The 10888-nt window shown below is 40.7% G+C and overlaps 1 protein-coding gene and 1 long non-coding RNA gene across 2 annotated transcripts in view; one reads left to right on the forward strand and one right to left on the reverse strand.

Moving 5' to 3' along the window:
• Positions 1–209: 209 nt before the first annotated feature.
• On the reverse strand, positions 210–10023 carry LOC113945175. The gene is made up of 3 exons (XR_003526973.1): positions 9994–10023; positions 7019–7099; positions 210–2539 (listed from the first exon to the last, which is right to left on the reverse strand). It is a non-coding gene; the product is annotated as an uncharacterized LOC113945175 (long non-coding RNA).
• A 106-nt stretch (positions 10024–10129) lies between these two features.
• Positions 10130–10888, forward strand: part of C1GALT1 (core 1 synthase, glycoprotein-N-acetylgalactosamine 3-beta-galactosyltransferase 1) — a 14680-nt gene continuing 13921 nt past the window's right edge. Inside the window, exon 1 of the mRNA XM_027639048.1 lies at positions 10130–10239. The gene's annotated coding sequence lies outside the window, so the exon portion shown is untranslated. The remainder of the gene's footprint in view (positions 10240–10888) is intronic.

Genomic DNA, 10888 nt, shown 5'->3' on the forward strand with positions numbered 1-10888 from the left:
ACACCTGCATTGCCTTAAAACTGCTTCATTTGGTTTGGGAGAGGGAGTGCGTGCAAAGCTCGCACCTTTGGAAGCGTTTGCTGAGGATGTATGATTTTGCTGTGCAAAACTCAGTTCTGAATCATAGACACAATGGGTAAAATACGATTTTGGTACTTACTTGAACTCCATTATTGGACAGTTTTGCCTGTTTGCCTTTGAGAGTGCTAAAGTAAATGCAATTCAACTCTGAAGACTAGTATGTGAAGTGCTAAATATAACCCCTAATTCTCCATGCATACTTCAAGAGCCATTAGTAATTTGCATGCATATGCTTTCATAGCTAGTTTTAATGCACTTACTGTAAAACTGCAGTGCTGTGCATAAAGTTCTTCAGGTCATGCAGACTCTCAGCAGTAAGTGTGGTCTGGGTGTAGAATTTTAAAAGGACTTTTAAGAAGCCATTAAAAGGATATTTTTAGGCTTTAGAAAGAAAAATGTGTTGAGGTGTCCTGTGCATGAGAAGTAGACTCCAGTGCTGATCAGGAATAGATGTAGGATAGTTGTGTTTGGTACAGCCACACCTGAACACAGGTCTGGCCTTGGCAGAGGCTGTATGTGCAATTCTCAGAGCTGTGCACTGCCTGGAAGATGGAGTCACTGTGCATAGAAGAGTAATGGTTGTGCTGGAGAACACTTTATATCTTAGTGTTCTGATTTTTTTTTCCCGTGTAACTAATTGTCACTCTGCATTTTGAAAAGATACAAGAAATACTCAACAAACATTGTATTATCCTAGGTTGTATTTAGGGTGTTTGCTTGTTTGCCAGAGACTTTTGTAAATTGCTATTTACATCTTTACTTCTTTTCTCTGCACAGGAAAGATTTTTGGATGGGTCAGATTAGGTTTAAGTTGTTGCCTGAGCATTTTCATTCAATGAACAAGTTCTAGTTCATAACTAGATCTCATATAGTGCTTTATGATAGTAAGTCACAAAACATTTGCTAAAATAAGAATATTTTCATGGAGAAACTGAAGCAGGGAAGTGAGAAGCAACTTGCAGAAAGTGGTCCAGTAAGGCTGGGCAGATACAGCCAGGGAAAGAGCAAAACCTCCCAAGTCCTCATTAATGTCTGCATCATTAGGGCACATTGGATACCAGTCACATCTTTATCCTCCCCTTTATCCTCCTCCTTCTAAAAACTGGGGATAGCTGCGTTTCACTATGTCTTACATGTTAAATTCCCTATTTTAATGGCGTTAATGGGACTAATGGTAGAAATGCTACATATGATTTGTTTTTAAACTCTGGCAATATTACTGTTTTGTAGTTACAATGGTACAAGTAATAACTGGTATTTCCCTGGCCTTTTCTGGCCTTTTCTCTACTATTGTCAAGTAGCCCATTATAGTCTGTTTACATTGTGTTGTTCTTCAATATCCAATCTTTTTTTTCCAGCATATCTGCAGACAGCACTAGATGTAATTACACCCCAGTCTCACACCTCTGTTCTTCTCAAGTCACATGAGAAACCCTCTGGGTTTTTTCATTCCTTGCAGACATTACTATGTGTAATAGCTTTACTGAAGCATTGTCTTCTCCACTCTTCTCCTTTAAAGCTGATTTTTTTCCTCTATTTTTGTTGAGAGGAATTTAAATTGATACCAGATGGGTGGAGAGAACAGGTTTGAATGTAAATGTTGGGTGCCATTAGTAGCTAGGAGACTTTGCACTCATGATATCATTTGTTTAGTATCTGAGAGTAACCACTTGGCTACAGACTAAAACCGTTTAAGAATGGCTGAAAAACACTGTAAGAAAGTTCCTGATTAATTAGTTAAAAAATGCTTGCATTAGTTTTGTTTCTAATCAGCCGAAATGAAATACTAAGAGGTTTCTCTGCAGGCAACAGGTAAATGAGTAAATGCAAGGTCCATTATGTAGAACGAATGTGCAGCCTCATGACTTACACTGAGCTTTTCACTGTCAGCTCAGTTCTCAGTTGAACATTGCTCATTAATGAAATCTGTGCTCCTCATTTTTTCCCAGTAAATATACACATCTTTGCTGCATCTGTTGGATATGGTGCCATCAACATGCCTGGAAGACTGGAAATACGTGAGTTTTGTGAGATTGGTGAAATCTGTTTGAAGAGGAGACAGAGCTGAAGGGGAAGTGGAGAAGTCAGACACTGTGATTAGGAGAGACATAGGGTGAAGGTCTCCTGCTTTCACTGTGGTTAACAGAGAGTAGCCTCCTGATGGTAATCCTCATGATTTCTGGCTTTTTGCCTGAGAGAACACATTTCAGCTGTTTTTGTGTTGGTGGCTCTCCCAGCTCTCTGTTCTCATCCTTTGCTCTCACTGGAGCTGTGCAAGAAAACAAGATCTGAATTAAAAACAGTGGGCAGACTCAAATATGAGTGAAAGACTTTCCCTTTTCTGACAGCATCCAATACATATTCTCTGCAGTTTCTTAGGTAGGAATTGAAGACCTTTTGTTGATGGTCAAGGTTATCACAAGTGGATTCATAGGTCAGGTCATTATGATGGGCAGGACTGTAAAACATCAGAAATTCTATTGGTATGCATCAGCTCAGCCTTGTACCAGTCCTTTACACATAAATTACTAGTAAGCAGCAGTGGAACGCAGGCATTCTCCACCCTACCAAACCATCTATGTAGTCAGGGACTGTTTAAGATGCTTCATCACCAACAATTTGAGAGATAAAAAAGACAATGCTGAAAGAATTTCTATTTTTGAAAAATAGAAATTGAAGATTGTGGTTTTGGGAAGGAGAAGGATGTATCTTGTCTACAATCTTAGGACTCCCTTTGCATCCAGAATCTAGTTTTAGCTTGAACCAACTACTTGGACCAGATGCACTCTCCATCTGGCCTTGAACACATTGCAGTAGCAAGACTTGGCTTTTTCTTCTCCAATCCTAACTTGTGTAATAATGGAGTTGTGGGAATAGGCAATTCCAAGTTTCCGGATACCTCAAACTATACTTTTCGCAGCTCTCAGTGACTGAATGTTGATGACGTGAGCTGGGCAAAGATCACCAAGAATCCTGTATTTTCCCATCTGAATTTTTTCCTTGATATGTTTGCTACACAAAACTTTGCCACACATTGTTACAGGCCTAACTGAATGGCATGTGGTACTATTAGTTTGCTCGTGATTGTCAGCATCTACAATTTTTCTTTGGTGTTGAAGTCTCTGTACTTTGTGTATTTATATCTGTTCCTGAATGTGCTGTAATAAGAATCTAATGCCATTCTTGGTGCAGGGAGTTAGTGTATGGTTTCATTTCCACCAGGAAAGAGTGATTTTAGACAGGTATTGCTACATGATCCAGCATTGTAGCAATAACAGAAAATGAAGTGGCAAATGCTCTTTCTGGAAGCAGCCTAGTCTATTTTCTCTGACAGGGACTGAGCTTGAAAGCAGAAGGTTGTTTCTCTTAATGGAGCCACACAGAAACATCCATATACCATGGCAGCATTTGCAGCCTGTTATACACTGGGACAGATCAGTGGTGGGCAGGACTTAGGGGAAGGTGGAGATCAGTTCCTCCTCCCCAGTCTCATGGGTTGATATAAATAGCATAACTCATACCCTGGCTGTCTTTCAAATATAAAGGCTTATTGGATACTTGTACATTCACCAGGCAATAACTGTAGTGCCACGTGTTCTGGCAACACATCTGACATCTGAAACGTGTTTGCATGTCAAGGACATGTGTATGCAGAGAGCAAAGATCTTTGCCTATATTGGTTTTCTGTCCCCAGGAGACTAGTAACACTATGTGCTCTTAAAGTTTGAGAGCTTGCACTCAAAATCTCAGGCAGAACCCTACTTTAATTTCTGTATCTTAGTGGAGAAAAAAAAAAAAAAGAAAAGACAAACTGTCAAATTCAAAAGCTGTTTGAAGATCTGTAGTTTGAAGTAAGGTAGGCTCCCATTTGTATCACTTAGTCTGGCTTTTACCCAGTGGAATACACCACATGCCAGAGAGCTTGCAGCTTTTAAATAACTTATCAACCTAACAGAGCTATTTGTTCCAATAGTTTGAATATATTTATTTTTCCTTTTTTTTTTTCTTCTCTGTTCTTTTCTCTTCCTTTTGAAGACATTTAAAGGACATGCAGTCTACTTGTCTCTCCTCCAGACAAAATCTTTTCTCTCATAGTACAAAAAGTACTTGTCTCTCCCACTGGGAGTTCCTATTGCTATAGTCTCTCTTATTTAATCCTTTTTCTTTCCTTTCTGCTTAATTATGTTAAGCTTCAAAACAAATAAGACTTGCTCTGACCCTGGAGTTAAAGGTCACAGTGCTATTGAAGTGTTAAAAGAAAATCTTTTCTAGAGCCCAGGCATTCAGGACTTCAGTAAAGTACTAGGAAGACATGTCTAGTGTAGCAGCAAGAGAGAACACAAAGTGAGGTGATTTGTTATTGCCTGCACAAAAGACTAAGCATTTTTTCCCTACAGCCGCATCCTTTTTTTAACATCCCAGCCCTTCCATTATCCCTCATGTTTCTTAGCACAGACAAGAAAGGGTTGTTGAAAGAGCTGTTGGCCATACAGTGCACATGGCAGGCACGGCATATGGCATACCAATGGCTCTATTGTTGGAAGGCCCAGGACCACAGAGGAATGAAACATTGCTGACTTTAACTCAATAGTGGTCTTGGCTAATGAGAAGGAATCCAGTGTAATTTATTCTCCTCCTGGGGAGGAGGAGAGGGAAACAAACCACAAAACCAAAGCACTATACGTATGCTTTTTTAACCACTTACAGATTAAGAAAGAAAAATTAGCTGTCTGATATTGACTCTGCAACATAAAACAGCATAATTCTCTAGAGTTTTAGAACCATAATAGTAGAACTAATTTAAATTCTGGTTCTTTCATATACAGTGGTAAAGATTGGGTGTCAGCTGAATTAGCATTTAAAGTAACTCTTGTAGTCAATACTAAAATCTTCAGATCACTTTTACATTGTAATTAGCCCATTGTGAGATTTTGCCCTGTTCAATAGATGTTTTGTTTAATACAAACAAGATTTATTTTCACCTAGAATACAGATAAATTCAGCTGTAAGAGACATAGTTTGCTGGTATAAAGCTGTAACAGCTAAATTCATGCTTGAATATATATAACTGAGTTTTAAAATATACTAAAATGTATTTTTTCAGCTGGAATAAATGGACATAATTCTAATAAAGTTATTTTGACACCCTCAGTTGTCTGCTTTAATCTTTTAAAGCACTGTATTTAATTTTGTGATTTGTGTCTGGAGGACATAAAAAGTGTTTGGTAAAATGTGCTAAAAAGGAACCTATATGCTCTCTTAAATAAAATTAAGAACAATAGAGAATGAATAATAACAGTTATTGAGCACTGCATGAGAATTATTTTTAAAGAAAGTTAGACAGTCTTTGGTTTATAAAAGATTGAGGAACTATTCTAATACATATGACTGTAGCAGCTCTTTCTCATCACTAGGTCGAGCTATTACCTCAAAATGAGAAACTGTCACCCTGCTAGTACTGTTGTTACCAGAAATAGAGGTGTAGAACAAATGCAACAAAGGTCTGCAATGAAATAACTAGATTGGCAAATGTAACACTGCAGTGTGGAAAATAAAAAACTACACTACCACACGTACTAAGCCAATTACTTCTGTAAAGAAAAAAACTAATAATGAAAGAAATTTCTCCCCATTTTCTCATACAAGTACACACTAAAATAGAGCTCACTTCACAGTATGTCTTAGCAATTTTGTTAAATCCAGCAGCTTTGAACCCTTCAAATGTTATATAATTATTACAGCTACTTACTCTCCTTTTTTCCTAGGAATTAATTCTGAATTCTGTAGAGGTAAAACGCCTGTTGTTGTTCCTGTTATCATATAAACAGTAAAATCAAGTGTCTCTCCTCCCATTTCTTCCGTAACTAGAAACTAACAACAGATTTCCTAACAATAGCTTTGTTTCTTTACATATAAAAAGAAGAAAGAGAATTCTTCCTGATTCAAAAATAGAAAACCAAAAAAGAGAAGAAAACCAATTCTAAAGGAACTCAAAATGCAGTACCAATTAGAAAGGATTAAAAGAATTAAACAGTGGATGATTGCAAAGAAGGAGAGTTAGTTCTTACAAAACAATATCTCATCTCTTATCGCAGATGCCAGGTAATAATGTGGTTTCCGGTACTAATTCCAATATTTTTATTAAGCTTTCTTTTTTACCAAAGAAAAGAAACACAAGCCAACAAAAATCTATCAACTCTCACAGAAATGCAGTTATATAAGACTGATACCTTATAGCAGCACTACTTGAAGTCCTTGTTCACTACAACCCTCTGAACCTCTTTGCTTTTGACAGGTACCAGACAGGCAAATAAAATAATCTAACTGCAAGGGTTGGCTACGCCTTGATCTGTTTTGAAATATCTCTCTCTTATCAGAGTTTTTATTATTAGGAAATATATTATTTTATTGCTATTGTAGGATTTGGCAGAGAAAATATTTGCACTTGCCCTAGCTAACTTTTAAGTTGCATGCATATGTAAAATAAACGGAAATATACTTATCTATACAGAAATATATCAGTAATAAGAATAAAGAAAGATGCATTTTTCTAAAGTGCTTAAACAAGGTTTTGTGAGGCTATTTCTACAAATAAATCAGGGTGAGAAAGTAAATTCAGGTATGGGAGCCTGACTATTAGCACACTGATTAGTGGGATTTATGTCCCTGCTAAGTAGCATTCCTTGAGAAAATGCCTGGGCAAGGTAATAGAGTAACACTTGCGAAGTGCTACTTCTAAGGAGAAATATGGACAGGGTTGACATTTTGGTCCATACACCATGCAGCCCTCAGGGGGAATCCCAGCAGACTTCGTAAGCTGTCAGTGCTCCTGCATGCCTTCCCATCACTTTTCACAGCACTGAAAGTGAGTGTAATTTTCTCAGTTTCATGATATGAAAATCTCATTTCGAGGGCTGCAACACAGCCCTCAACTTACTTTGAATGGTCCCGTGCATTGTTTCATCCATAGAAATACGGATGTAGCCCAGACAGTTCCGAAGTGGGTTTTGGGATAGGTCTATAAACAGGATAGAAACATTGTGACAAATGTTTTTCTTGCAGAATTTCCAGAATGACTGCCTAATACATTTTGTCTGATACTTCCCATCAAAATAAAAGACATTTATTTCAAACTTTTAAAAAATGTTATTTTAAATTTCACATTTTTTTAGCAAGATTCAGTAGTTAATTTCTTATTCTGCCATTCAAAATATATAACTGAATTTTTTGGCACACACTGAATATTGATCTGGAAGTTCACAATGGCTTGTTTTAAGACATTTGTTGCAAGCAGATCTGGTTAGCACAAACAGCAGCATAGAGATTGTACAATTCTAACTTCAGTAACGTGCATTATTCCACTATTGGCAGTTCCACTATTGTTTGTTCAAGAAATACAGTGAGTAATGTTCCGTATCATAACAAGATGTCAGACTGTCAGCCAGCTGGTGTTCTTACACATAAAAGAAAGGTGGGGTTATACACTCGTGGAATCCCAACAATCTGAGTTGGGAGGGACCCAAAAGGCTCATCAAGTCCAACTCTTAAGTGAATGGCCTGTACAGGGATCAAACCCACAATGGTGTTATTTGCACCATGGTGTAACCAACCGAGCTAGTCTCAGGGTTTATTATGTTATATTATACCATATTTCACACAGTAATCAGATCATGGTAAATAATTTTTACAGCTCCATATGTGGTTCTAACTGCTCCAGGAAATCACAGCACTTTCCTAAATATTTTTGTTCTGTTCTAGGAATTAGGGTAGGTACGTGTAACATGATCTTTATAATTTGATCCAGGTCCAGTGTGCCTTCAATTTGTGGGTTCACGAGTGGGCACAGAATGAGTAATAGGTTCTTCAGAGAAGAATGGCCTTACTAAATGTGAATGGTCAAGTTAGTGAGGTTTGGGGTTTTTTTAAAAATAATATTAAGCAAATAAGGTATTCAATTTAATCTGGTTGTCTGATCAAATAGGAGTGAACAGAGAAGACGAAAGTAGCTTTCAGTCAAAATACATGGAAATTACTCATATAATATTTTCATGGTCTTGCTGATGATCCATAAAAGCAATGGCATAAACAGACTCAATATAAGACCATTTATAATTAAACAAAGTGTTAAGAAAACAAAATGGTGTGTAGAATTTGATCTGGTAAAGCTGATTACTTATCACCCATTAGCTTGTAGAAAGCTAGCTACAGAAGGAAATCACAGTTTCACCGTAGATACTAGAAATCCAGTTAAATATTTAAATGTTATGTATGTAGTCAGTGACTTGCCAAATTGCAGAGCCCCACAGCAGCTGTTGCATTTTGCCTTCCACCTTAACTTTGTGTCAGCTTTCCTATTTAGAAACCTGTGTTCCCAGACTCCTGTGCATGGAAATGAGGAGAGTCGAGAGCAGTAGCTGATCTGTGAGTGGGCTTTTATGGTTGGTCCATACTACAGAGTGCTCTCCAGAGGATGTAGATGTGAAAATGCCCAGACAACTATCTCATGAAGACCTACCTAGTGATGAGCAGAGGGATTAAGGGCCTGCTACCCTGCTTTTGCCCTGCCCCTTTTGGAATCATGCACAAAACAGTCTTTATGTTGAATATGGCTGGCCTTCCTAGGCAAAGACAGATCTCCTTCTTTTCTCTTTACTGATGTGAAGACCAAAGTGATTGATTTCCTTTTAAATTAAAATACTAGAAATTTAATTTCCCTCTCATTTGTTCTTAGCCACACATGCCAGAAGGTAATGATATGAATCTCCTTGACATATTATCATGATATGATTGTCCCCCACCTCTGCTGGGCATTCTCAGCACCTGAGGAGCCTCCTGTAGCAGTAGTGTATTTATATAGAAAGTAACTGTGGTCAAGCAGATCTGAATACCCTGCAAACAAGAGAGAGCACCAGGCCTGCTTCCCCTTTCTGCCCCAGACCAAGAATGGCTTTTCCCTCTACGTATCCACCCACAGGCAGTCTGTTATGCAAAGCAGTGCTGAACAGTAGAAGGTGTGGAATTGTTTGCTACCACTGCATATGCAGGACAGTCCCTTGCAGGGGCACATTTCCTTACTCTGAACTGTAAGAGATTGCTCACCTATCCCTCAGTGAAAAAAAACCCAAAACCAACCAAACAAAACCTGCTCGTATGTGTGGTATGTAAACATCTCCCTAAAATAATAAACAGCCATTACAACGTGGCCAAAAAAGTCACATTTTTTTAAAGCAAACTTTATGTACCAATATTAATAGGCAAGCTGTGAGAGACTTTTGTTAAATTACAATATATTCCACTTTCTCTCTTTGAAAATTTCCTTTCAAACTAGCCTAACAGAGACTGAAACAGCTCAATGAACACATCAGTATGAAAAAAGTGTAGCACTTCATGCCTAAATATATGTGTATGTAATATACATGGGATATAGTCCTTGAGAGTAGAGCTCCTGTGATGTAAGACCAGGCTTTAGAGTTCACCAAGCAAAATGGAAGTCATGCGTTCAACTCAGACATGCTGCATTATCTGTAGTATAAGACAGTTTGAAAACTTCACTTGATCTATTTCAGAAATTTAATGCATGCTCTGGAAATGGGATGGACAGTACTCGTATCAAAATGTGGTGGTGATGAAAAAAAGGGAAACAAGAAGACAGACTTTTTTGTTTGTTTGTTTCGCAGACTCTGTAATTTCCATTTGCAGAAACACTAGGGGCCTTCAGGAGGGACCAATTCTTGTTTGCACGTACCTGCACCCAGTACCCCCCCAAACAAACCACAAAACAAATACTCTCCCTATTAACTACAGAGATCCACCTACTACCCACTGTTAGCAAAAATTCTATCCTTCAGTTACATGGTAATGAAAAACACCTTTTAAATCTGCAATCCCTCTTATTTAAGAGATTTTTCTTACAGAAAGACACCGAGAGATAAACGTCAGAGCTGTTGGAAAGGTAGGCAGCGTTAGCACAGGGAGATAAGGAGCGATTGCAGAGGGCTCGGTATCCTAGCAACACCCCTTGCAGTTGCCTAATGGTATTTCGGAAAAGCAGCAGCTCCAGACCGGCTGAAGTGAGGGAATGAAGGGCTGGAGCGCAGCGGAGCTCCGCAGCCCGGCCCGAGCGCCTAGCACAGCCGCTCCCAGGCAGGCAAGAGCAAGGTAACGCGGTGGAAGGGCGGGCGGACAGTGCCCGGGGCATTTCCCTACTGACCGTGCCGGGCATGCACTGCTGCAGCGCCGCGCTGCTCACCGACCCCTGGGCGCCCCGGGGAAGGTGCCGCTCTGAGCTCCCCCGTTCCTCCCGCACCCTCCCCTTCCCCCGGCACGTTTTTCCCTCGCACTGCTCGAAGCTCTGACCGAGGCACAGAGCGTAGCAGCCGAGCTGCCCGCCGCTCTCACGCTGCGGCCCCGACTCGGGTCACCCGCCCTCGCCCATCGCCGCCGCCACGCCGGGGCCTCCCCGCACGGGAGGCGCCGCTCCTACTCGCGGCCCGGCCCGACGACGTGGCCGCACTGCCGGCGGACGAGAAGGAAGGGCGCATTCCCGTGCCCGCGGAGGGAGCAAAGGAAGGAAGGACACAGCCGGTGGCGGCCCGCGCGGTGCCACGCGGCAAAGCCGCCGCCGCGGCGGGAAAAGGGTTAAAAGCGCCCGTGCCGGGCCGGCCACGCCCCCCGGGCGCTCTCCGGCCAAGGAGCGGGCGGCGGGGCGGTGCCGCTCCTCCCCCCGCCCCGGGGGCGGGCCCGCAGCGCGGCGCGGGGCGGCCGCGGGATGGGGCGTCCGGCGATGGCACCGCCGGCGATGGCACCG

The sequence above is a fragment of the Corapipo altera genome, unplaced genomic scaffold (assembly GCF_003945725.1).
Source record: "Corapipo altera isolate COAL_440 unplaced genomic scaffold, ASM394572v1 44, whole genome shotgun sequence".
NCBI lineage: Eukaryota > Metazoa > Chordata > Aves > Passeriformes > Pipridae > Corapipo > Corapipo altera.